The sequence below is a fragment of the Mesocricetus auratus genome, unplaced genomic scaffold, assembly GCF_017639785.1.
Source record: "Mesocricetus auratus isolate SY011 unplaced genomic scaffold, BCM_Maur_2.0 Super-Scaffold_100006, whole genome shotgun sequence".
NCBI lineage: Eukaryota > Metazoa > Chordata > Mammalia > Rodentia > Cricetidae > Mesocricetus > Mesocricetus auratus.
The window spans coordinates 50,282,551-50,309,756 of record NW_024429190.1 but is presented as its reverse complement, the minus strand read 5'-3'; the positions used below and the strand labels follow the sequence as shown (position 1 = coordinate 50,309,756).

The window sequence follows — 27,206 nt, the reverse complement described above, 5'->3', positions numbered from 1 at the left end:
CAAGGCACAGACTCTCCACATTCCTACAAGAAGAGTTCAGCTTTCAATAGTATCAAGTTTCAGTGATTTAAAAACACATTAGGCTAGCTCTGAAGAAAGTTTATGGAGATTAAAAACATATCTTCTTGCAGGCTTTGGTGGCACATGCCTTTAATCCCAGCACTAGGGAGACAGAGGCAGGTGAATCTCTGTGAGTTCGAGACCAATCTGGTCTACCAAGTGAGTTCCAGGACAGGCTCCAAAACAATATAGAGAAACCCTGTCTCGGGAAAAAAGAAAGAAAATGTATCTTCTTGAAATTTTAGAGGTGGTTATCCCTGTTAGGAGAAGAGGGATAGATAAGGATGGGAGTGTAGCTTTTTGGAATATGAGACTCAAGCTCATTATTGTCTACAATTTTCATGCTCTGTTATTTTTTTCTGTAAGAGGTGACTTTCTAATGTCACAGTCTAATCGCGCAGAATAGTTTAAACAAAGAGAACCATAATCCTGAGATAACAGGATCCCCATATCTCAGGCCATAATAATTTTCTGCTGGAGATCACTGACTTCTAAATGCTAAAAGGTAGTCCCAAAGTCATAACCTTAGTTTTGTCTTTTGAGAGTGTTTTTATTTTATACAAATAATTATGATAACCCAACCATCTTTAGTGAGCTATAGAACTCTTAAGATTATTGTTAAAGAATGAAAAACATGTCAAAATAAATTTATTAATATTTCAGTAATTATGATCTTGAGATGTTCATTCATCATTATATCCATATATATGTTTAGGTAGGCACTTCATTTTGCTTTGTATCTTATCTACTACACTTCATGTTCCATTATCAAAAGAAAAGATTAGGGCTTTCAACATAGTTTGTACATATATCCATAACAAATAAAATACTAGTGGATGTATTTCTAGAACTTCATCAGTAAAATAGAATTTTTCTAGCTCTCACCTATCACAATGTAACTGGAATGGGAAATAGTTAAGAAACCTTTAAAAAGTTTAACAAGTCAGACAATTTTGTGGTACTATTGTTGGAGAGAGAGAGAGAGAGAGAGAGAGAGAGAGAGAGAGAGAGAGAGAGAGAGAGAGAGAGAGAGAGAGAAGAAATTTAAAAAGAGGTTAAAAAAAGGTGTTGTTTCCAGAGAAATGCCTCTGCTCTAGGTGATATCAAGGGAAGCAATTGCTTTGGGAATGTTGTTTCTTTGCTGGACTATGGGGGAATCTAAGAAATTGCACAGCTTCAAATGAGCTTGGGTGGCAAGATGTCATTTAATTTCTTCCTTGAGCACTCTTGCTGCTAAGAATCTAGATGAGACAACTCATTATCAGATAGAAATAAGAATGGGATTTTGGTTAAGATTAGAAAGGTACTTGTTTGCAAATAAAGTCTTTAAAGTGTACATTTTAATGTTTGAAATTATTGACCTGAGGCTTATTGAGACTGTATAAATCATCTATAATTTCCTAACAGATTACTCTAATATTTAGGGAGGTACTTAAAGATGAAAAGTGTTTTTACTTACTCACAATCAGGCATTCATTCAATTTGCAATGTCTGAACAGCTTGATTTTTGTAACTGAGTGATGTAATCACTTGTGATTAAGATTATCCTGCACTTTGACTATAGCTGTAGGATCTATGATGGTATCATTTACTTATTTGATGATCTAAGAAAATTTTGAGATGAGTGAAATAGATACCTAGTGAAGTTGAAGGGTGATGCTCTTTCTAATTTCATCCTATACTGTAATGAAGATTATATTGCCCAGTGTATTTAGTTTTATCACTTATATATATTTCACATAAGATAAAACAGGAATTATTTTAATTATGTAATCAAAATAAAATTATATCATTCCTCTACTCCCTCTTCTCCCTCCAAATTTTCCCTTGACCCCTCAAACTCATGACCTCATTTTCTTCAATAATTACACTTACACAAAGACATATATAAATATAATCTGCTGAATCTATTAAATGTTGCCTGTATGTTTTGAAGGAGTAGGAAATGGAGGTAATTAATGGCTTCTGAGAGAGGAATTGTCTATGCTAGGCATGAGTCCTATAAGTGGTTATCCAATACCAAGTGTAAGTGGATAATGAATATCAACTGGTTAGACATATATTTTGTTGGTAATTTATTTTTTAATAAGACTTCAAGTACACTGCTTAGGTACTGATTAGTCTAAGCACTGTAAGGCTGTGATTTGTTTTGTAGAGAAAAAACATGTGCTAGATAATCTTTATTTAGATTAGAATTTCTATTGCCTAGAGACAAATAATGAGAAACATATTTGTCTAGTGTAATTATAGCACACCTTTGCAGATGATAATATCAAAATATAGGTGGCATTTTGATAATTAAAATAAGTAAAATGAGATTTATTTCATTGTAAATATATATGTATACGTATACATATATATGTGTGTGACATATATATTCTTCAAAAATATTTATATATATTCTTCATATAAATATAATGAAGCTTGATACAGTTGCAGATCAAAGGCAGAAAAGCTGCCATTTACTGAACATTTAGTACCACCCTTGAAGCTGAAACAGACATGTAGGTAAGTGATAACTTTAGAAAATTAATGTAATCAGAGCTGTGCTTTGAGCAAAAGTTCTGTTTGGCAGAAATTGTATTAGATTTTACTGAGAGAGAAGAAGCTACAAGTTGGGAAAGGGCTAAGGGAACAGCTTACACTGTCACAACACCAAACTTACAGTTTACAAGAGCATCTAGAACTCCTAAGAGTATCATGATTCTACAGACACTGGGGAGTTCTAATCCTTAGTTCTGTAGAGTGAATTGAAGCACACAAGAGGCACAGATAAATATGGTGTTTTTTAGTTTATCTGAGAAGACTAATTTAGAGTCATCAACTGTAGTTGAGAAGACAGAGGTTTTAGTAGGGCTTCCATATTTGGTTCTGGGTAGAATCATTGTATTGCTGGTGAACCCTTTAAGGTGAGACACATAATGGAGAATAGAAGATTCAGGAAAGTCTAAACTTGGAGCCCGTATTTTGGATCTATCAGTTACGAGATTCTGATTAAAGATAGCATTATTAAACCAGAGAATTTAGAGAACAAAGCAAGAAACCATATGATGCCTTGACTGGTCTTGGAAAAGCAAGTAAGAAAATGGAAGGGAAACAATGGAGTAGAGGAGCCAGTGAGAATTTGGAGAGTGTTATAGTAAGAAAATGTACAAATGGAAGGGTCTGTGGATAATGACGAATTCCTTAAAAGTCACAAGGAAGCAGTAACAAAAACATAAGAATGAGAGAATAGGTTTCCAGGGGTGGAAGTGTATTTGGCATCCGAAGAAAAACAGGAAATGGTGTCTGAAGAAGATGAACAGCTGAGTACTTACATTTATGATAGGGAGTCCTTTTGAGACACCATTTGAAGACATATTTTGTTTGAGAGCAGAGGACGCTGAATAATACAATGAATTTGATCAGAGTTAGGGAATGGACAGTTGGTCATGCATAAATTTAAAATTACAAAGCATTCTTAACTTCCTGTAAGAGTAGTTTAAACACCTGAAAAGGAGACCTGAGTTTGGGCAAAGAAGCAATTATTGGACTGAGGTAGCAGTATGAAAAACCTAAGATCCCTACAAAATCACCAGATAAAGAGCAGATTCAGTAAGAACAAGCCATAAAGAAATCAAACTATAGTCTGTGGGTTATATCAGAAAGCTCATCATAGTTTGTAATTTTGAAGGTAATTTCAGGTATGATTTATGTTTTAGTTAGTGTTACTAGAGCTGTGATTAGATATCAGGTCCAAAGCAAATGTGGGAGGAAATGGTTTATTTGGCTATTTCCACATCATTGTTCATCATTGGAGGAGGTCAGGACAGGAACGCAAGCAGGGCAGGAACCTGGAGGTAGAAGCTGATGCAGAGGCCATGGATGAGGGCTGGTTCCTGGTTTGCTTCTTCCTCTCTGATTACTCTAGCTTGTGTCAAACTGACATAAAACTTGTCAGCACATCTGACTATTTGTCAGATTGATGCACAAACACATCACTGTTAAGTCAGAACTTCCTTTCTTGTTCATTCCCAAGATCACATGTTAATAAAGACATCACGATTTTTTTTGGTTTTTTTGAGACAGGGTTTCTCTGTAGCTTTGGAGGCTGTCCTGGAACTCACTTTGTAGACCAGGCTGGCCTCGAACTCACAGAGATCCGCCTGCCTCTGCCTCCCGAGTGCTGGGATTAAAGGCGTGTGCCACCAACGCCTGGCAAGACATCACTATTTTAAACACTTTACAAACTTAAAAAGTTCCATAGCCTCACAGTTGAAATGTTTTAAAAGTTCAGTTTTATTTAAACCAGTCTCTTTTAAAGTCCAAAGTCTCCTAAACGTGAGCTCCTACAAAATAAAAAAAAATAATTTAAACATTTTCTTACTTCAATGGGAAGAACCAGGGAACAGTCACAATAAGATCAAAGCAAAACCCAATCCCACAGTGCAAATAACTCAATGTCTAATGCCTAGGGTCACTCGCATTCTTCTGGGCTCCTCCAAGGGGCTTAGGTTTTTAATTTTTTTCTAACTTTGCCCTCTACAGCATGCTCAGCTTGTCTTCTAGACTCCAGCTGGGTCCACTCCACCATTGCTTCTGTTCTTGGTGGCCATCTCATTTCCAAAATTTTGGGGTCTCTTGCTGCAACTAGGCTGAACTTTCACCATTAGTCTTTACTTGGTTCTCTTTAGGAACTCCAAACCTGCCACATGGTGCCAAGCCTCAGCTGCTCTCCAAGACCCTTTCAAGCCTCCAAAACAAGTACCGTCTGCGTGACTTTTACACTACCAAGTTCAGCTGCCAACATGTGGTACAACCTTGGCAGCCTCTGGAACACAGCTTCTGTGTGCTGACTGAGGAAACACTTTCCAGGTTTCACTTCAGTGATGCTGGTCTCTTGTTAATCACAGCTGATTCTTCAGTCCCAGCTGACCAGCATCTACATCCCAGCAAAACAAAGCTTTTACATCAATGGTTCTGTTCTCTTGTTAACCACAGGTGATGCTTCAGCCCCAGCTGACCAGCATCCATTGTTCCATCAAAGCAAAAGTTTTGGTCTCTTGTTCATCACGCTGCAGCTGATCAGACCCCATAGATTCTTCACAGATAATGGACCGGTTGAGTCTTTGCTTCCCTCTGAAACTCTCCCTGTCAGGCCTCCATTGTCTGCACTGCTTCAGAACATCCTTATCTTCCAAGCTCCTACAGAGCATCCCACAGAGTTCTCAACACTAATGGCTTTTCTAGCCCAGAGTTCAAAAGTTCTTCCACAACACTGCCTAGAACAACATCATCAGGTCTGTCACAGCAATAAGCTACTATCATGGTACCAATTTCTGTCTTAGTTAAGGTTACTCTGCTGTGGTGAAACACCATGAGCAAAAGTAAATTGGGGAGCAAAGGATTTATTTGGCTTACACTTCCACACCATTAGGGCAGGAACTAAAGCCAGGTAGGAAGTTGGAGGCAGGAGCTGATATGGAGGCTGTAAAGGAATTCTTCCTACTGTCTTGCTCCCCTCACTCTGAGGACTCTTGTTTGTGTCAAATTGGCATAAAACTAGCCAGCAAAGTTTATGTGCTTATAATAAAATAGAGAGAGCAGACACAAGACTTAAGGCTGGGGAACAGCACTTGGGGAAATCGCAGTATAAATATTGGAGTTATCAAAGGTATCAAAGTTGGTTGCTTCTTCCACCCTGATGAAGCAGCCACACATTGTGTTTGGGATTTGCAAGTCTTACAGATTTGAGCACTGCACAAGATAAAAAAGTAGACTTTTGTCTTTTATGAGGCATGAACTCTCAAATCATTTACTCACTCTGCATTATTAAAACATAATCAAACCTTCATGATAAGTAAGGGAAACAGGATGAATGTGGGTGAACCAGGAAAGGAAGTGAGAATCCAAAGAACCATGGGAACCAATTCTATGATTTTGTTACAGGGCTAGGGTTCTCTCATGGAATCTGGTGTTGAAGTATTGTTTCTTTAGGGCTGAGTGTGAACCAGTGCTAAAGCCCTTGCTTTGGACATAAAAGGTACTCACTACCACTTCTCCTCCACCCTGGGAAATAATTACTTATCTTTTTTGATTTTTTATTTAAATTAGAAACAAGGTTGCTTCACATGTCAATCCCAGTTCTCTCTCCCTCCCTCCACGCCCTCCCACCAACCCCTCCAGCCCCCCACCCAATCCCCACTCCGGTCCTCAGGGAAGGTGAGGCCCTCCATGGCAGATATCCAGAGTCTGCCATTTCATTCAGGGCAGGGCCTAGGCTCTCTTCCAAGAGTCCAGGCTGAAAGAATATCTCTCATTGTGGGACGGGCACTTCTAAATTGCATATCAAGTAGAGAGTAGCATAAGCTAATAGGTGTTGCTTAAGGATGATTTTTTCCTTCTCTCTTCTCGGCAGCTTTTAATTTCCTAGGTATCTATCAATTGGAAATTCAGGCCTTCATTGAGTAAATAGTTCTGCTATACACATTACAATATTTCAAGCTAAAATAATACACTATGGCTATTCTTATTTTTTCCTATATTAGTCATCTACAATCCTAGACAATAATATAACAAGAATGGAGTCTTCCTCCACATTTGGTATGTAATACCATAGGTACAGTTTTTTGTTGTTGTTGTTGTTGCTCACATTGCAATTTCCATATCAGGAACTCATAGCAATTATTTTTCAACAATGTCTTTATTGAGTAGGCCTTAAGTCCAACTAAAGAACTGTTGGTACCCTTCAAGGTATGCATACCATTATTGCATCCCTACAGCTAATGTGCTGTTGTGGCCATTGCTGTGGATTATAGGCATCATAGCTGTGTAGGACTGTTTCTTGCTTCCTTTTTTGGAAGCTTGTGTGTTAACTTCTGGTACCATGAAAGTCAGGTAAGATGCTTTCAGGTCAGATCGAGCTCAAGTACTCTGGTCCTGTATTTCAAGTGATGGTGTCTTCAGCAACAGGGGCTTATCTTATACCCTTAGAGGCAACCAAAGGCAACAACAGTAGCCTATAATATTTTATAAGCATAATACTTAACTACATTCTAAATATTAATCCTTATACACATCATCAAGGAAATATTTTTGTGCAACATATGAAGATTGTTATAGAAAACCACAACTAATCAAAATATAGAGACGTGGGACTCAGTATGATACATCTACAACAAGCTCAGGAATCTTTGTAGTAGAGTAGGAAAGAAAGATTATAAACCAGAGGAACAAAAAGTTTTCCATGAGATTTTCTTAGAACTGTCAGGGAAGCTATACCCATGAAGTCTGACAGACAAGAATGCTTAAACATGACATGATCAATAAACCTGTCAACAGAAATAGAAACATGGAAGGGAGAAAGCTCAGAGGCCTTAATCCAAGGAAAAAGAACTGCAGACAACTAAGGAATGCAATAAGAGCAGGAAGAATAGTCTTCCCCAGGGAAGACCATATCACACAGATAGATTATCCAATATCAAATGGTCAGCCCTGAAGCCATAGACACACAAGTGACTATACAGGCTGATCATGTTGGATTTAAATGTTAATTGTAACAACAACTAAAGACAAAGAGGATATGAGTTTGAATTAGAATAAAGGAGTTATTTAAAGAGTTAAGAAAGTGGAAAGGGAAGGAAGGTATAATTATATGGTGGTCTCAAAAAATACAAAAATAAAAATTCCTTTATTCTTAGGTAATATAATCTTAGCAGCTGTCTTACTGCACAAGATAATAAATAAGAACCTTGTATGTATGTAGAGCCACATAAATCTTATTTATGTACCTACAGCAGTATTCTGTAGTATGACTACACGCTCTTCATTTCTCCTAATAACACACAATTCAGTTTCACTTTTTCTTCATTACCAAAACAATGCAATAATAAGAATTTACTGTAATTCCTTTTAAACACATGTATCAAAATAGAACCTTTGGATTAAAGAATGTACAAAATTAGTTTATTAGCTTTGACTTAGTTGCTTATCAAAGCAGTTCTACTATTTGGATATTCCCTACAGTGATGTGTGAAAGCAACAATGCTGTATATATTACTAGAGATTTCTTTCAGTCAGATGAGCATAAGCATACACATTCAGTTACCAAGAGGGTTGAATCTCTTACTTCTGTTTGCCTAATTCTCATCAGAAATCTATAGGTGATTTTTTTTGTTGCTCTTGAGTCAAAAATTAATCAGGTCATTTTATTACAGTTACATTCTATTACACTAAATTATTTATATGCATTAACATGACAGCAAATTACATCATATTATAGTGTCTTGGTGCTTACAGAGGCTCAAGGTGGCATCCATGCAGCCCGGTCATACCATTGCTGTTATGTTATCTATCATATGTTATTACTTTTTTCTTAACAGCGTATAAGTGTGTTTTGTTTTATGATGGCTAAAGGACACTCTATCCTCTTCATCATAATCTAAGTATCAAAGAGAGAAAACTATATTAATACTACTTTGAGATTATATAATGAATTTTGAGTGAATTGAAAGAGAAAAAATGATTGAATGACTGCCACTAAATTATATGTAAAAAAAAGGAAACTTATGATATCTGGCATTTTTTTCATTTTTCTTGTGAAAAGGTCATATTTATTCATGATCTAGTTTTTCTATTATTTCCTGTTTTGTAACTTGAAGGGCCTCTTCTTCTTTGTGACTAATAGATTTCACTCCACTCCCATCTGTCAACAACAGACAAACACACTAGCTATTCATTTAAAGTAAAAGGTTTTACAGAATGCAGCATCAGCCACTTGAAATAATTTATTCCATTTCAAGACTCCAGTGCAAATAAATTGAAGAAAAATAGGTCAAGCAATGTGAATGATGAATTTGACTGAGGTGGCTTCAGGAGAGATATCATTCATCGCTACTCCTCCATTCTGGAGGAAAGATACCCAGTGTGAAAGCCTCATCTAATATGGACTTATCTCTACAAAGAGACTTCTGTAATAACCTTCTGTAATAACCTCTGCATCTGTTCATGAATTAAGTGAATAAATTTATAGAAATTGTTGCCAAATGAACATAAATTAATCATTATCACTAGAGATATGGATTTTTACTTATAAGTAAGAGAGAAACTTGATGTCTAAGTGTATTACTTCTTTGCTGGTTCAGATCATACTTTAATTTTTCCCATTACTTTCATTTATTTCTTTGTGTGTATGTGTCTGTGTGGGTGCGCGTGCACACGTGCACATGGTGTACATGTAGAAGTGGTAGGTCAAACCTGTAGGATTTGGTTCTCTCCATTCACTGTATTATGGTTGACTGTCTCTGTCAGTCCAAAACACATTCTTTTTTATGTGTCTTTTGACTTTCTTCCTCCTCTACGTAGCTTGGTATTTGGAATGGTTTCTGTTCAATGAAAAATGATTTTCCACTGATGCTCCCTGAACACTTGAAACACACAATTATTTTATCTGTGAACCAATCACAATGCTTTTAATTATAAGCACTGTGGAAAGCAAGGACTTTATTTTCAAAAGTAACACTAACTATAGGATATCTAGTATTGTTACAAAACACATGAGTGACTTCTTAAAGAAATTTGAGAAAGTTAGAATAGCTATTAGACATAATAAGTGAAGAGCTTTAAAATGTGAGATTAATTCCATCAACAGATGAGGGAACTTTGTACAAACAGATGTACACATCAGAAATATAGGTAGTTCTGTGCACAGAAGATTTTACAAGTGAACTATGTGTCAAGTGATATTAGCACTATATTTAGTTGCTACTGAGATTGCAGAAACTGTTTTTCATATATGCAATTATTTCCCAATATCCTGCGTGCTTTTAGAATTACGTCTTGCTGAGAATGACATTAAGTCTAAAATGAGAATAGCTTAAAAACCACAGGTGCCTAACTCTTTTTTTGGTTAAATGCAAACTAATTTTCAGCACTCCCTTATTAATAAGATATCTACACAATTGTACAGACATGTCTGTGGCCCATCTTGACCATGTGCCTTTTCTACATTCCATGTAAGATACTTGCTTACTAATGCTAATTTTCCATGTAGCTTCCAAAAGCAAAAGTGAGTACAGGTCTATTAATTCATTCTGGGTATTGCATTATGACAACTTCACTTCTCTTTTGTCTAACACATACCCTATGCCACATTTTCTTATGAATGGAGTTAAGAAGTACATACTTTCATCTAGACCATCATGTCTTGTCTACATACAACATAATCTTTTTAAATTTAGTTCTGAAGATGTGAAGGGTGAATATTTCAGGAATTCTGTCAGCCTTTGTCACAATGATCATTAGCCTTCCACAGTCATGACGATATTCAGAGCATAGAAAGAGATGAGAAAATGGAACATGTTGCTGTTGATACGGCAAAAATTTTAATTTACTGATAAAGGTGTATCATTTAATAATATACCTAAGTGCCTTTATTACTCTAATTTCACAACAGATTATTGATACTTTTCCAGGACATGATTTAGACACACATTTGCCACAATGTGAGGTATACTTTTAGATCAAAGTTTCTCCACACATTTAAAAATAAGCACTATAATTTCCCAAGGATATCAGGTAAAAACAAACTGCATATATGCCTATCACACTGCTAAGGATGGAATTGCACAGTTGCATTTGAGTAGGAAATCCTTCACACCAGTATATTCAGCTATGGAGTCCACTTTGTATCTGGCTGGTGGATTCATGAGTTCAAGAGAAGGTTGGGACCAAGGAGAGCCCAGTACTATATTGAGCATAATGCTCTAGAATCTAGTCTATACATGGGAAACACTGAGAACAGATTCCAAACTTGGCCGATCAGAGCATCATACATAAAGGTTTTGAGTGTCCTTAGACTGGAATACTATCTAGAAATATTCTTATGCAGGTGAGAAATTCTTGGTCACTTGATGATGAATAGAATGAGGACAAAAAGTAGGAAAAACTAAGTCTTGCCACAGTAGGAAAGAAAGCACAAACAGCAGTGCATATCAAGCCCTACCATAAAGAGCAAACAAAAACAACATTACTGATTTTAGAAACTGTCCCTTGGGTATTGAGTTGTAAACTAAAAAACTTTTTTAGCTAAGAAATTGTGTAAAGACCTGAATTACTACATATATCTGCTACCAAGTGGCCCAGAAAACAAACCATTTGAGTTTGAACCAAAGATGGCAATGGGAGCTAATACAAGGATATAGGAATTAAAATCATAGGACACCAGCCAAAGGACATTCTTCTGTTATCAAAGTAGTCTGAGTTAGAAGTTAGAAATTCAGAATGCAGGTAAACAGGAATTGAGAAGAAGACCAAGTGAAGGGAAAGAGAGTTAGAGAGTGTACAAATTTGAAAATACATACACTATTCATGGGTTCTTGTGTTGACCTTTGAACTTTCATTTTTGTACTTGAAATGTGTCAAAATAAAAAGTTGATGTAAAATCACAGAAATATAAAAATAGTTAATTTCTCCCCTATGCTAACCACTATTCTAGGGGCTGGGGCTATAAGGAATAGAAGCAAGGCAGATGGGTGAGGGAAAGAAGAAAGTACAGACACACAGACAACAGAGCACAATCAAGTGAGGTTCTACTACTGCTGAAACTCTCAACCTCAGTGCGTTTCTTATCCCCCCTCACTCCACCCACACCAGTGGGTGTGGGCAGCTAGTGTAGTGGGGACCCTATCCCAGCACTCTGTCCCAGGCTGTAAACATCCAGGAAGAGAAAACTGCAGTTGCTAGTCTTTGCACATGTGGATCAGTATTTCATAAACACTCATCCTCAATTCCTGAGAACAGCTTTGCCATTCCCCTTGAGCCTGGCTCACATGGATGACACACTTGACAATTTCTCATGGGTCAGAGGCCCTAGCATCCTTGACAATACTGTTCTCATGTCAACAGCACACAGTTTAGTATTCAGAATTCACGCACTCGGGACCTTTACACTCTTCAAAGCTCTCTGACTTCATTTGCAAATCCTTTACAATAAAGAGAATTTTATTTGAAAATTCTGGGACAACAAATGCCACCTGTTCCTCTCTTCAGCCCCTCTTCTCTTTTTTCCCTACCTCTGCATCCAGGAGACTGACACCAGGATGGCTTTAGTGGATTCCCTTTGCCTTCTGGTGCTGGTTGGCTTCGACCAATGAGAGAGCAAGCCTGAGGAACCGAGGTGGAAGAACACGAAAAGACGGTGCTTAGTTTTCCAGGTTCCTCTGGGGAGGGACAACCTAGTGGAGCAGGTTGCTCTTCAGTAGTCCACATGTTATACCAGCTGCCATCACCCTAAAGCTCCACGTGAGTTCTGATATCTGCTCTCTCCTCTTCTCCCTCTGGTTCTGGTGGGACAAATGACAATTTATCTACCTCAGAAATGAAGGTCTCACTCAATGGAACCTATGCTTACCTTATACAGGAGATGGGACTTGATAGATGTGATTATAGTAAAAAAAAACTTGAGTTGATGTTATCCTGAGTCAGTGTGCTGTGTCCTCAACAAGATAGGGGGTCAAATACATACAGACAATAAACAGAGAGATTAAAATGACTTGGTGTGAAGGTATGTTTCCTGAAAAAAGCCACGAGGTAGGTTCTTTTTTTAGAACCTCCAGAGGAAATGTTGTTTTTCTGGTACATTGACTTTAACATAGTGAAGTTTATTGGAGACTCCTGCCTCCAGATCTATAAACTAACAGATTCTGTAGGTGATAAATGTGTATATGTTTAGTACTAAGCTTGTAGTAATATGTTTCTGTGTTGTTGGGGCATCCATACACAAGCCCAGGAAGTAAATGAAGTTACTTTCCTAGTGCAGGGAGATGCATTACTCCTGGTAGCTAGCTTGGACTTGGTCCATGTTCTACAAGTAGTTCTTAAGCTATCCTCCATCCCCCACTTTGTTTGAGTGTGTCATAGGTCTATATTTGGTGTAATTATGAACTTTTGCTTTATTTCATTTTTTGAATTGGGGTTACAATTAACAGCACCCCTGCCCCCTGATACACACACACCATGGAAGTGAAGGTAGATTTGTTAGTGGACTGAGCACAGTTTTCTCAAGTAGTATAGTAACATATCTCTTAGCTGGGTTGCTTTCCTTCCTCTATGTTACTGGTTTCCACACATTTTGTTACTTGTTGCAGGTGAGTGATCAATCTGAAGTGAATAAAGATGTCATCAGCATACACTGGTATGAAGTTCAATTCACAAAATTAGATTATGGTTAACATTCTCTACGCATACCTGAAAGATTTATGATGAGGATGTGAGAAGGGCATTATGTCTTCCCTTGAGTAAGAACTGTGGGCTAAGCAATATTTTTCATGTGCCAACATGCTATTCCTTCCACATGGGATGGGGTTCTTTGTGGTTGTCTGTAGGAGTTTCACACACTGTTGAGATTTTAAATTTCTGTTTGCTTTTGCTATCCAATTTCTATTTGTCATTTCTATCCAGCAGCCATCTATAACCCACAAACTGAATAAACCAGGCCATGAATGTGTTCATAGCCTATGTTTCTTTCTCTTTGCTAATCAGATATGGGCATTGTCTGTCTCCCACCACTCAACTGTCAGTTCTTTGAGGGCAAAACCACGCATACGATATTTGTGTGGTTTTACTTTTTAAAGACAAGGTTTTTCTGTGTAGATTTGGAACCTGTTTTAGAACTTGCTCTTTAGACCAAGCTGGCCTCGAACTCACAGAGATCTACCTGACTTTGCTGGGACTAAAGGTGTGTGCCACTTATTGGCCATATCCATGTTCTTAACATATAGGAACATTTAGAAGAGCCCAAGAAACTAGTGAAATTTCAGTGGGTCCTTTGAAGTCCTGTACTAGCGGTGGGTTTGTACACTCTACAAAGTAATTTGACCAACAAATATAGCACACATCTAATCATCTAATGTTAAATCTACATGGTTATTGTATGAAATCAATGTGTCATTAATATTTATGCATTCAGGACTTGTTAAAATTAGTATCATTTTAACGGTCTCAATGCCATTATTAAAGACTATAGGTCAAAAATAATGCAAGGGAAATGCCATGATGTAAAAACAGTTAAGTTGAACAGCCAGACATCAGAATCCAATAAAAATTCCACACAAAACCAAAAAAATCTGTAGACCCTGAGAGACTTTCCTTCTGCTGTCTAAAGTTAATGTGCATAATTTAATACTTCATAGCCTCTGTGCAAATTTAGTTCTTCATGTTAGTAAGCTAATAAGTTGTAAGGTTAAATAACTTGCATCGATTTCCTATTGGAAGCAAATAGGTCAAAGATCGGAGTGCATATTACTTAGTAGATGTGATTTCTTAAGTTATGGGGTCCTGCTTTCAACAAGAATTCTATTGCTATGTTTCCCCTTCCTTTCATGCTGATGGATATTAAATAGTACATCAACTTCATGTGAGTAAGGAAGACAGAGGGTATGATGGAGCTGGAAAAACATAGTTATCTAAGCCTATAGTACAGTTCTGACATGCCACTAGCAGGAAACCTTGCTTATTTTAGAAGATGTAGCCGGGCGGTGGTGGCACAAGCCTTTAATCCCAGCACTCGGGAGGCAAAGACAGGCGGATCGCTGTGAGTTCGAGGCTGGGCTGGACCGACAGCCTCCAAAACAATACAGAGAAACCCTGTCTTGTAAAAACCAAAAAAAAAAAAAAAAAAAAGAAGACGTACTGTGTTCATCCTTAACATGAATGAAACATTTGATGAGTAGGGAAAGAACACTACAAGGCTGCAGAATGTACAACCTCCTGTTTAGGAAGGGACTATCAATGACCCACTAAAAGGCTCACTAATACCTTAGCTCTCTCAAGACACACACTGACATCTCTCCATTTACTGATTCACTTAGGAAGCTTTTTATAAACAGGGTACATCTACTAAAGTAAGGGGAGGGGATAACAGATTTCCCCCTAATGTGAAGTTCTAGGCCTAGCAAAGTCTGAAAATTACACCCACATTTGAACAATGACAGGATACAATGAGAGTATTGTAGTTACTCTGTATAGACAGGATGACAAAGAGGACTGTCAGGATATAAAGTTCATTTAGAAACTGCAATATATTTTTGAAAAATTTAGATAGTGGGATACAGTCAGAATCCAAACTTATAAAACTGCAAAGTTAGATTTAATGAGTGCTTATCTTTTGGGGTGCTGGGGGAATTGTATAAATTATTAAATTATCCAATTTCATCTCCCACTGATTGTCACCAGCATAGATGGGATAACTGTCAGGCATCATCATTTGCAATCTTGTTACTTTTTTTCTTTTGTCTCTTTTATTTTCTTTACTGGAAAAAATGCTGGTGCTAGGGCTTTTAAAGTATCCATGGAATTTTAATTGGAGGCAGAATAGAAAGTTCTTGAAATAATCTTATAATATTGCCAAGGCTCAGATACAATGGTCAACTCTGTGACCTAAAATGCGATTTAAATAACTGAAGGGAAAGGCAAGCAAAGCAGTCACATCCATTTACATGTAACCACATTCAAAGAGACAAAGGGGTTCAAGGCCAATTCCTCAGTTCTTAAAAACAGATAACACAAAAAGCTTCATAAATGGTTGAGTTTAGGTCTACTTACATGGTATGTGCCTTCTCAGAATGTATCTACAGACAGGTCCAAAATAAAAGGCCACAAGTAAGAAGCAAGAGATAGGGAAGAATGAGAAGCAAGCCCAGTGACTGTCCAGGGGTATGACAGTGTTAGCAGCCAAATGTCTGTCACATGAGTCTTTCCATGAAGACCTTAGGAATTTAGTACCTCTCATTTATTTATTGTTGATGATGACCTCAATTTCAGTATCTCTCATCTTTTTGTACACTTTAAACAGTTTTGTTGAAATATAAAACAATTTACAGAAAGTGTAAAATTAAAATGTCTTTGTATCATGCATCACTAAATTGCGATCAGATATAGAAACACAAAGTTTGCCACTTGAAGCACTCTAAGCACACAATCCAGTGGCATTAATTACATCTGCTTTTTTATACAATTTAAATTCCTTAATCATCCCATAAAGGAACTCTGTATGTATGAATTATTTACTCTTACTCCTCATTCTATCTTCCTTCATTATCTGGCAACCTCCTGTCAACTTTCTATCTCTCTGAATTTGTTGATTTTGGTTTATTTTACCCAGTATTGTGGTTCAGGGTACATCCTATCATACTGATCAGAATTTCGTTCCTTTTCATAGGTGTGTAATATCCTTTTGTATGTATAAACTATGTGTGCTTTTCCCAGTCACATGGTGATGGACACTGGTTAGCTTTTATTTTTCTGCTTATTGTGAATAATATTGCTATGAACATTTACATACAAGACATTTTCTTCTGAAAAAAATTATTTTCATCCAATATATTCTGGTTATACTTGTCCCTCCTAAATCCTCCCAGGTACTCCACACTTCTCTCCCCCACCTAACTCTATTCATTTGCTTTCTCTCTGTCTTTAACAAATAAACAAAACACAAACAGAACACAAAGATAAGAAACACATACAGACACACATATAAAAACACAAAATCTGAAGATAAAAGACACAAGCAAAATACCTATGAGACAAAAAAAAAGTCAAGCAAAGCTATATGAGACAAAACAGCTACAAAAATACCATTGAGTTCACTTTGTATTGGACAACTACTCCCAGAAATGAGGCCTACCCAGAAGTGTGGTTAATATACACAGTGAGACTCCATTAGAGATGACTACTTCCTCCTTTGCAAAAAGGTACCAATTGCAGATAGCTTCTTGGTTAATAGTGAAGGCACTTGTCTACTCCCGTCTCTCAGTGTGAGGATCCCATTTGCCTTGAACTGCACAGGTCCTGTGTCTGATGTCATAGTCTCTTTGCATTTGTATGTGCATTAGTCCTCTTGTGTCTGGAGAACACTGTTTCCTTGGATAGATCCCTTAACCCTAATGGAATAAGATTGATGAAGAAATTTCATTTAGGACTAATATAATATCTCTCAGTCTCTTGCACATGGTCTAGTTGTGGGTCTCTGTGTTGGTTACCATCTTCTGCACGAGTAAATCCATAGCCTCAACAGAACAGAAATTACGAGATTATTTTTCTCCAAGAATACCAAAGAAGCCACAGACAGAAAAAAATTCCCAACACTATACCTCCATAGCATTCTATTTTCTAAGATTGACTTCTCTAGAATAAATCCTTGACTATAACCTCACCTTTTGTATTCATGGATGACAAACAGTTTGCAGTGCCTAGTAACACTACAGAGGAGTGATGTAAAATAGAAATCTGTATCTGGGTATTCACTGGAGTCAGAATAAACGAAGCTTGATAATTAACCATGTAACTGGGAAGAAATGGCATTTAAATCAATATAGTTAGTTGAGTTTTGTGTCTGATTTCATAATAGTCTGAAAATATGCTTCATATTTGGCATCACTAGTTCAAAAGATTAGTATAATTCTTTAAGTTTTTGCAATATCTAATGAAACAGAAGCACAACTGATCAAAATGCAGAGAACGTGTGGTGTCCTCTCCCAACTGACTCATTTACACCATTACTATACCTAAGGCTTAGGGATCATAATGGAAGAAGTAGTGTAAGATTATAGGAGCCAACGGAAAAGAAGTTTGCTGTGAGATTATGTCTCCTGGAAATGTCACAGAGTATACATTCATGGAGAAAGTAGTTTTCTGACCTTAAGATCCTATTCAAAAGCTTGAAAACAATTTAACCATCTGCTATTGTCTAAAAATTGGATAAAAATCTAAACCCCATGACTGGAGTATTGCTGTGATAGGCCTGACCATGTTTTTATTTGAAGGAATATAGACTTTGGTACTGTGGATTAGAAAAGCAGTTGAGTACTGTAAGTGCTGCCTAATGGGCCACACTAGTAGGAACATGGACGACAGTGGTACTGAATGTGATTTGATGAATTTTGGAGGGCTGGCTCAAGAGTTTTCAGGGGAGAAGAATAGTAATATGTGTCCTAGAGATCTGTCTTATGATATTTTGGTGAAGAATGCGTTGTCTTTTGCCCTTGTCTAAAGTCTTACTGAGTATGTAGTGAAGGTTTATGGGTTAATCCAGTTGTCAGAGGAAATCTCAAAATAGACTAGTATTGACTCATGCAGTTACTAGAGTTCATGCTTATAAACATTTATAATGAAAAAATCAAGCTGAGAAAGGAAAAATACAAAACATAAAACTTGAGGAGAAAAGGAACACCAGCAAGTGGGATGGAACCAATTCCTGTGTGCAAGGAGATAAACAGATTAAGAAATGGAATAAAGGGAGTGGTGACATCAGATCTTACCCAGCTAAGTTTCCAATTTGTGAAAATGAATTAAAGAAAAACTTAGAGCCTGATGTGGAAGTGCATACCTGTACAACTTTAATCCTAGCACTGGCGAGGTAGAGGCTGGTGGATCTCTGAGTTTGATGACATCCTGGTCTACAGAGCAAATTATAGAACAGCTAAGCATAGGCAGTGAAGGAAATCATCAAAACAGAAAACTGATGAAGATATAATTGAATGAGTAGGCCATGTTCCAGCTCTAGGAAACAGCAGAACTTGGTAGCGTTGGGGACATGATTCTTCTTCTTCTTCTTCTTCTTCTTCTTCTTCTTCTTCTTCTTCTTCTTCTTCTTCTTCTTCTTCTTCTTCTTCTTCTTCTTCTTCTTCTTCTTTGTAACTTTTTTCTCTTCCTTTTTTATTTAAGTTAGAAACAAGCTTGTTTCACATGTCAATCACAGCTCTCTCTCCCTCCCCTCCCCCCCACCCCCAGTCCTCCACCCATTCTCCACTCTGATCCCCAGGGAGGGTGAGGCCCTCCATGGAGGATCTCCAGAGTCTGTCACTTCATCCAGGGCAGGGCTAGGCCCTCCCACAAGAGTCCAGGCTGAGACAGCATCCCTCATTGTGTGGTGGGCACTCAAAATCTATTTGTACACCAGGAATAAATACTACCCAAGGCTCCATAGATTGCCTAGGTCTCCTTACTGACACCCACATTCAGGAAGTGTGGGTGAGTCCCATGCTTTCCACACAGTCATCAACCTGGGGTCCAAGAGCTCCCCTTTGTTCAGGACAACTGTTTCTGTGGGTTAAACCAGCCCAGTCTTAACCCCTTTGCTCATCAGTTACCTTTTCTGGCACTGGATTCCAGGAGTTCAGTTCAGTGTTTAGCTGTGGTGTCTGCCTCTGCTTCCATCAGTCGCTGGATGAAGGTTCTGTTTCCCAGACTCTCTGGCAATGGGATTGTATGCTGGCACTCCCCTGATTCATGTCTAAAATCCATATATGGGTGAGTACATACCATGTTTGTATTCTTGTGACTGGGTTATCTCACTAAGGATAGTTTCTTTTAGTGCCATCCATTTGCCTGCGAATTTCAAGATTCCATTGTTTTTTCTGCTGAGTAGTACTCCACTGTGTAAATGTACCACATTTTCTCTATCCACTCTTCAGTTGTGGGGCATCTAGGTTGCTTCCAAGTTCTGGCTATTACACATAATGCTGCTATGAACATAGTGGAACAGACTTCCTTGTTGTATGAATGGGCATCTTTCGGGTATATGCCTAAGAGTTGAATTGCTGGGACTTGTGGTAGACTGATTCCCATTTTCCTGAGGAAACTCCATACTGATTTCCAAAGTGGCTGTACGAGTCAGCACTCCCACCAACAGTGAAGGAGTGTTCCCCTTTCTCTACATCCTCTCCAGCATAAACTGTTATTGGTGTTTTTGACGTTAGCCATTCTGACAGGAATAAGATAGTATCTCAGAGTTGTTTTGATTTGCATTTCCCTAATGGCTGAGGATATTGAGCACTTTCTTAAGTGTCTTTCAGTGATTTTAGACTCCTCTACTGAGAATTCTCTATTTAGTTCTCTATTGGATCCTTTGGTGTTTTGATAATTTGCTTCTTGAGTTCTTTGTAAATATTGTAGATCAGCCCTCTGTCAGATATGGGGTTAGTGAATATCTTTTTCCATTCTGTGGGTGGCCTTTTTGTCTTTTGACTGTGTCCTTTACCTTACAGAAGCTTCTTAGTTTCATGAGGTCCAATTTATTAATTGTCGATCTTAGTGTCTGTGCTACTGGAGTTATGGTCAGGAAGCAGTCTCCTGCACCAATTTGTTCAAGGGTACCTCCCACTTTCTCTTCTAACAGGTTCAGTGTGGGTGGATTTATTTTGAGGTCTTTGATCCATTTGGATTTAAGTTTTGTGCATGGCGATAGACATGCATCTATCTGCAGTCTTCTACATGTCATCCTCCAGTTATGCCAGCACCATTTGTTGAAGATGCTTTCTTTTTTTCATTGTATAATTTTAGCTTCTTTGTAAAAAATCAGGTGTTCATACGTGTATGGGTTAATGTTGGGATGTTCAATTTGATTCCATTGGTATATCTGTCTGTTTTTTTTTTTTTTGGTTTTTTTTTTTTGGGCACATGATTCTTGTTTTAGAGTTGAGGATAGAAGAAAGGTATTAGCTATAGAATTTGCCTCTACTATTAAGGAAAGCTACTGAGGCCAGGCATGTGTCAGGGGTGTTCCTGATTTGAGGCCTATACAGGTCATTGTATGAAGCTTTGAAGTTGAAATATGAATTGTCTTGGAATCCTCAAGATGTTTGACATGTCAGAGCCATGGGATACCTGCCCTAGAAAAGCTCCTAACACGGAGTGGACCAAGCCCAAGAAAGAGAAGTATGTTGCAGTCAACAAAGCAGAAAGGAGTTAGAAATTTGAAGAGCGTTTTTACATCAAACACAGTGATGCAGGATTTGGAGATTGTCAAGTGGTTTTTGGTCTTGCTTTGGTCCAGTATTTCCTCACTATGCTTCATTCCATACATTTTGGAATGGTAACTGTATCCTGTGCTATTTTATGTTGGAAGTATATGATCTGCTTTTTGATTTTGATTTTATAGGAGGTTACAGTTAAGAGATTGCATGAATCTCAGAAGAAACCTTGAACTTTAGCATTTTATAAAGGTGTTATAAAAGACACCATGATTGAAAGAGGTAAGCTAAGCTCAAAGATTTCACTTCTAGTAAATCACACTGAAGAAAAATTGTTTTAATGTGGCAAAGCCTTAAGTTCCCATTCAGCTCTTATTATTCATGCTGGAGAGAAACTACATAAATGTAAAGGTTGTGAAAAAGCCTTCAGAGCAAACCCAGTCGATCCTTCCCCCTAGCCTCTAGTTCTTGTGTTGTGAGCAAAACTCTAAGATAACGGTCTCTTTAGACTTAGTACCTAGAAACTTTGTTTGACAACAAATCACATCCAAGAGACAGACAAAATCCTAGAAACCACAGAATGTTCCCTCCCAGCACCAACCAATGAGAACAGTCTACCTGCAAGTAACAAAGTCATAGAAACTACCAAAAGTCCAACCAATCAAAATGCTAACAGATCAGTTGCCCTGACTCTGAGAAATTCCCCTAATTGTTCACCAAATGTTAACCAATCAGGATCTGACCCATACAGATGGATGTAATCCTGTGAATTTTTCTTTAAAAATCCTGCAGTAGACTAGGTGGACACTTCCTCTGGAGGCTGCTACTTCAGCTTGCTAGAAGGAGTCTTTACTGGTAGGATTTTCTTGCTTTTGCAGTTAGGTGAGTCTCTCTCTGGTGGTCTCTGGGAATCTTCATGACTTGGACACGACAATGACTATGAAAACTCTTATAAAGGAAACATTTAATTAGACTGTCTTCCTTTATAAGAGTTGCTGTGGTGATTGTGTCTCTTCACAGCAATAGAAACTCTAAGACAGGGGGCAAACTATGCTTGTTTGTAGATATAAAGATAAATAATTTAAAAGAGAGGACATAATTTTTAGAGAGTGAAAGGAGTTAGGAGGGATTTGAGGGAGGGAAGCAAAGAGAGATGTGATACAATTATACTATAATCTCAAAAATATCATAAAGTGAAATTATTATATGGTGTATTAAAAACACACAATGCAGTACTCAATTAATAAAATGAAATCTTGTCTCTGGGTGTGAAAATGTGACTCATTGGTTCCATGTGTGTGTGTGTGTGTTTCATTGTGAGTTACTGCGTGGCATATCATCATCTATTATAACCATCTTTGACTTCAGATATCTACTGACATCATTTCAAGTACACAGCTAAACAGGAAACTAAGGAAACCTACTTCTTAAGTGGCTTGAGGACTAGATGAAGTAACAAAACACATGGCTATACAAAGTAAAATATTCAGCGCCTATGTTTAATTTTCAGTGGCAACACTCACTATGTTTTAAAAGTTAGAATTCAATGAAGATCTTAGGACATTCTGTTGTTCATTGTATGAGACACAGTGGCAAAGATGACCAAGAATAAGGGTGTGAGCAAGATGTGTGAGCTCGTTGTATCCTTAAGGGGGTAAAAGATTATCCTGTTATAATGTAGAGAATTCTGTGTCTACTCTTGCAATTCTTTAGTAGACTTGCTTATAGACTACACCAGGATTAGGAGCCTCCATGAATTCTAAAGCAAACAGTGAACAAAACCTTGACACTAAACATTTTCACCTTAGCTTTCTCACTTGCACCAAGTCAACCAATCTGTTTCCTTTACTCTAAATTTCCACCATAGTTTGAATAAAATAGAACAAGTTCCTCCTTGGCAAAATGAAAGTCCAAATCCTTAAGGTCAGTTCATAGCTTTAAATCTACCATCAGTGTTTGTTTATTTATTTGTTATCTTGTGACTCTATCACTTGACTGTATTTTACTAAGAAAATCCCCACAGTTCTTTTGTAGTCAAGTCTGTAGAACTTAGCTAACTCTGGGAATGTACTCTTGGATGATCTATTTAAGTATTCACTGATAAAGAGAAAGGACATGGGGGAATGGAAAGATAGCTCTAAACAAATTAGTAAAAATCAGCTCGAACACTTCATATTTGACAAAATTTCCTTCACAAAGGCTTGGTTGAACAGTAATAGGTATTCTTTTTCATTATTCCAAATCCCTTTCCTGATTAGAATGAAAGAATCTTAAAAGGAAAAGAAGAATGAGAAAGAATTAACAGAGGAAAAAAGGCTCTGTTCCAGGTGAGAATGCCTGAAAAAGACTTGCACAAGGAAATGAAAGAACACAGCTAAGAGGAAGGCCTGCAGGACACCCCCCAGGCATTTATAGAGTTAAAATACTTCATAATGTGCACTCACATAAACCTTAAACCCAACTACTTTAAGTTGAAAATGAAATAAGTTATGTGTATGCATTGGTTCCAGACAAGATGAAAGCATAGGAAATCTAGGGAAAAATGAATATTTAGACATCAAAGGTGTCCCCAGAGCCTCATCAGCCAAAGTATCTTATGAAAATGACATATACCAAGTACAGACATTTGACTTAGTCATAGTTCCTTTGATATGATTATTTCCTGGAAATCTGAGAAACTATCAATTTCTATCTCTTCTGCCACACTTCCGCTAAATTCCTTAATAAACGTGGTGCTTTCTCTGCATAAACATTATTTTTCATGAGAAATCCTGAATCAGTCAGTTTTCATGTGCTTTACTTCTCTCATGGGATTTTAGAGGTTCAGTCACAAAAGTACCTTCTATCATTCCAGGTATTTCATCCACAAGCAAATTATACAAATGACCAGTGTGTGCCATGTCCACATGTAAGTCTTTGTGTACAAAAAGTAGTGAGGAAGGATGCAAGAGACTTGTAAGACTTTATATCATTGCTTCATTCGCATTATGTGTCCCTGAACCCTAACAGGTAGAAGTTTAATATCTGTTTTTAGATATAGATTAAAGGCCAGTATGAGTCAAGGGAACAGTGTTTGGCTGAGTAAAAACCTTTGTGGATATATGTGCTTGGAGACTTTTCATAGGAGAAAAGAGAGTAGATGAATTACATGGACCAGCAATGCCCCTTCTAATCAAGGTAAAACTACCCACTTCTAATTTCTAAATATTTGATCTCCAGCAGTGTCGGCACCTTACTGCTTGCCACTGCATCAGCTTTCTAAATTTCTGGTTTTAAGTTTCAAGTACAGTGAAAAGAAAATTCACAATGTGCAGTCTGCACATAGCAGGGCACCAGATTGCAGTGTGAACATGAATTCATCCACCCTATCACAGGTCTGATGAGAGAGCACACTAGATACTGAAGCAGTTCCAGATAATGTAGTCACTTCCTTAAGACCACTGTGGTTTACCAATTTACATTCAAATGCGTCCACCTCCTTCAGTTTCAAGGCCAATTCCAATGTTCTTTTTCTAGACTTTGTTCCACAGCTCTTGTTTCAGAGGAGGAGATTCCAAACAGCAGTGAGATTACCGTGTTGGTTTCTAACTCACCTATTTCAGAGTTGTTTTTTTTTTGTGAGCTCTCTGGAAGGTCCTCTGAGGTCTTTTGCATTTCTCAAGCCCAGAATGAGCAAGTGGAAGAGGCTCAGAGCAGCATGGGAGTTGAGCCAAGAGCAGTACTGTGAGCATACATTTGTCCTTCCACCTACGCTCTGAGGGGGCAGCTGTGATGTCTCGATGGGATGAGAAAAAACTCAGTATGCATGGCAATCTGGTGCTGTGCCCATGGGACCATTGAGGGAAAAATAGACTGTGTGCAATCCTTCTCTTTAGAGAAAAAGCTTTATTCAGTCTTCGTGTCACAAATGCAGGTTGCCACCAGCAACCCAGGGCCCCCTCTGTGTCAAAACAGTTGTTGAAAGGGAGGCAGGAGAGAAGGACAGGAAAAAATGTTACAACCTGAGAAGCAGAAAGAACCCATCGTTCTGGATTCCTGTTGAAGCCCTTGCTAATGATGGAATAGGTTCTGGTGTAACTGAATAATTGCCGGAACTCTTCTTGGCCATGAACCCACAGTTTTCTAGGATCTTACCAGAAACACTAATTTCAGAGAAAGAGCATATACTGACCCCTTGTAAGATCTTAGTGGCTTCTGTTTTTACCTTATTAAATTATAATTCCATCTAAAGCATCCATGAAGTCACCACATACTATTCTTATCAAAAGTCAGAAGGGATAAAGGGTTTTTATTGACCCTTTGATATGGTAGCATTTGAGCCGCTAAAATGGAATATAAGATAGTTATTTGCTTACTGTAACTTGGAAAGGCCCACATCTACACTTAGTACATTTGACTTTTCTCTACTCTCCCATGGGAAAGCACATAACTTCCCTTCTCCTGTGTGAGCCTTTCTGTCTTCTGTTTACCCATAATTCTTTTAACCATGACACTCAGGTCTGTATTAAAACATCTTTAATCAAAATCACCAACTCTGTTTCACTGAACTGACCAGTCTTGAAATTCATTTCAGTATTGGAGCCATGAGCTCTGACTTGGCCTGAGCCTAGGGAATCTCTTCAGGCTGCTGAGAGTAGCAATGTCCAACTATGTGTCCCTGTCCTCACAGCACTGACACACAGAAAGAGTGATCGATAGCCCTAACATCAGAGGAAATATTCCAAACTTCATCACGTTCCTCTCTCTGCTTCAAACGATTCTTACGTATTAATTCTGTGTCTGGCTATTCACTATTTGCAAGATATGCCAGAGTTGTCAGGGAAGGGGTAGATTTTACAATAGACAAGATGATTTGGTGAGTGAAATAATAGTAATGACAGACTTCCCTGTCAGATAAATCAGATCAAGAGATTGGCAACTACTGGCATTTTAGTCATGTGTGTGAAGCTTTAGAATACCTTTAGAAATTGAATGGCTCCTTGTAAAGTAAAAATCCACAAATCACTTTGGGAAGTAAAAGGGAAGGAATGTATGTTAAGAGACATTGAACACAAGAACAGAAGGAGAAAAAACAATTTCTCCCTGTACATGGATCCTTAAATTTTTTTCTTCAGTTGCATTGTTTGTAGAAGATTGAGTATGTAAGGACTTACAGAACACTTAAATGCCTGTGTTGTGAGAGCTGTTCACTGCAAACACCTGCCTAGACAGTGAAGGCCACAGAGAACTCATTTTGTTTCTGGTTTGGTCCTTGAATATCCACTTCACAGACATCGTGTTCTCTTGAGAAAGACTGAACACAATAGCTGTCCTCCAGAGCCTTTGTATTATAGGCAGATGAATCTCACTTGGACAACCACCTAATCAAGAAGCCAGTGTGAGCTTCTTTGTTGTGTAAAGAGGTGATCTGGTCAAAGAACAAGTGCAGATTGAGGCTTTCTGAGGAATTTCTATGGTAAGATTTTTTTCTGATGGTGGGAAAGAGTCCTTTAGAAAGAGTCCTTTAGACTGGCCATGAAGGATGTGAAATTACTCCAGCAATGCCAGGTAGGTGTGGTATCTCATGTTTAAAATTTCAGCATGTGAGAGACTGTGATAGCAGATCAGGAGCTCAACAGCAGTGCTGGCTGCATAAAGAGTTAGAGGGTAGCTAGCATGGGGTTCATGAGACCCTGGAGCAGAAAAACATAATTTACATGTAGTCCCATATAAAGAAAATGACTTCCTGAAACAATGGTGTAGATTCTGTGTTGGGCCTATTCTCAGGATGCATTCAAAGTTTCCTTTTCCCTCTACTGAAGAACTTGTGTACTATGAAACCCAAGAAGATCATCACAAAGGTCAGAAGGAATATGAAACCTATGGTTCCACATTTTCAGAGACACTTAGGAAATATTTAAGTCAATGAAAACTGAGATACACTCTCTACACCTTAATTCAAAGTCAAGATGGTAAAGACTGATAGATTAGACAGTTTTTTAAGGGCAGTTCACATTGGTAAACGCTTGACCAGAAATGAAATCAGTGGTCATTCTTTAAGGTCATGTGGATGCTCTTTAGTCAAGTTATTCTGAAAAATTCTGGTAAGTTATCATATACCTGTATTCTAAAACATTGTAATAAGATGTGGGTTCTGTATTGCATATTTATGACTTTTCTTGTAATTATTCCTCTTTGATCTACAATAGCTAGTGTTTTTTGGTGATATGTTTTCTTCATACTATGCAAACTCTGTATCTTCATTAACTAGTTTAAGAAAAGTACTTTTCCAGAACTGAATATGAATCACCTGGGAGAAACACTGGTCTCCCCACTGCTGTCTCTTAAGGAGTGACTACTGTCAAGAATCTGCCCTGTTTTATGTTCGCTATGACCCCATTTGAACAACAAAGAATGAATAGTAAGGATGCTAGAATAAAT

General features: G+C 37.8%; 1 protein-coding gene and 1 long non-coding RNA gene across 2 annotated transcripts in view; one reads left to right on the top strand and one right to left on the bottom strand.

Annotated features, from left to right (window-relative positions):
* Gabrb1 (gamma-aminobutyric acid type A receptor subunit beta1) overlaps positions 1-27,206 on the bottom strand; it is a 418,614-nt gene that overhangs the window by 193,674 nt on the left and 197,734 nt on the right. The window lies entirely within an intron of this gene.
* The window catches only part of LOC121140835, a 46,516-nt gene continuing 25,280 nt past the window's right edge, over positions 5,971-27,206 (top strand). Inside the window, exons 1-2 of the long non-coding RNA XR_005877773.1 lie at positions 5,971-6,082; positions 12,123-12,339. This is a non-coding gene — a long non-coding RNA (uncharacterized LOC121140835). The remainder of the gene's footprint in view (positions 6,083-12,122; positions 12,340-27,206) is intronic.